Genomic DNA, 570 nt, shown 5'->3' on the forward strand with positions numbered 1-570 from the left:
TATCCATGCCTCTCTCGAATACGTCATACACACACATACCTCTCTAGGCCCCGCCAAATGCATCAACTACACATTCACACATGTTACATCACGTACCCCATTGATCTAAAAAGCCCTCTCTTCACGTTTATTTCACATACAACATTCCTTTTGAATAAAGTGCGGCCAAAAAATTATTTTAGAGTTTCTACATATATACAACATTACAAAGTTATATGGAGGAGTACGAACGCTAATTTGCATTGCATGGTGCCCACAATGATATTTATTCTGCACTGTGAATTTGTATATTTATACTATATACAAAGTTAGTCATAATAAAGAGAAACGAAGAGCATATCTCTCTCCATCGCATACCCCCCTGTACGCCCCTTTCACGTATGCACACAAAACTATCTCCAGGTCCTCTAAAAGTAAGCCCCCCAGAAAATTCACGCATGTTTCATCTTTCTCTCGCGATATATGCAATGACGATCATTGTATTTGAAGCGAAAGCACGATACATACATTGGACTTCAGAATCCACTCATTACGGTCACCATTTACGTTCAGTGGTTATTATGCAGTCAC

The sequence above is a fragment of the Triticum dicoccoides genome, chromosome 7A (genome assembly GCF_002162155.2).
Source record: "Triticum dicoccoides isolate Atlit2015 ecotype Zavitan chromosome 7A, WEW_v2.0, whole genome shotgun sequence".
NCBI lineage: Eukaryota > Viridiplantae > Streptophyta > Magnoliopsida > Poales > Poaceae > Triticum > Triticum dicoccoides.